We start from the raw sequence: 656 nt of genomic DNA on the forward strand, positions 1-656 counted from the left end.
GGTTGTGAGCCACCATGTGGTTGCCGGGAATTGAACTCAGGACCTTTGGAAGAGCAGGCAATGCTCTTAACCACTGAGCCATTTCTCCAGCCCAAATAAACGAATCTTTAAAAAAAGAAGAAAATAGGATTTAAAAATTATTATGTTTCTTTTAAGATTTATTTATTTTGATTTAATGTGTATTGGTGTTTTGCCTGTATATGCCTGTGTACCACGAACACGCTATGCCAGTGGAGGCCAGAAAAGGTGTCATTAGCCCTGTGTTCTCTTCAGTCTCTCATTATGTTTCTTTATTGGTGTTAGTTTATTTTTGTTGTTGCTTGACAGATCAAGCTATGAACACCACCAAAGCCCAACTTGGTGTACTAATGAGTTTTATTGGGGTTACTTACAAGAATGTGGGAGAGGGGTTGCTTATAGGAGCAGAAATGACTCACCAAGGCCCACCTCAGCATGGGTGACACCTCACAAAGCTGGGAAGCTGGAGCACACTGCACACCCTACAGGCAGCTTGGCATCTGGTATGGCTTATCTTCTGGGTCAAAAGAGTCTCAGCAAGCTGGGCGGTGGTGGCGCACGCCTTTAATCCCAGCACTCGGGAGGCAGAGGCAGGCGGATCTCTGGGAGTTCGAGTCCAGCCTGGTCTACAAGAGCTA

Source organism: Microtus ochrogaster, chromosome 5 (genome assembly GCF_000317375.1).
Source record: "Microtus ochrogaster isolate Prairie Vole_2 chromosome 5, MicOch1.0, whole genome shotgun sequence".
NCBI lineage: Eukaryota > Metazoa > Chordata > Mammalia > Rodentia > Cricetidae > Microtus > Microtus ochrogaster.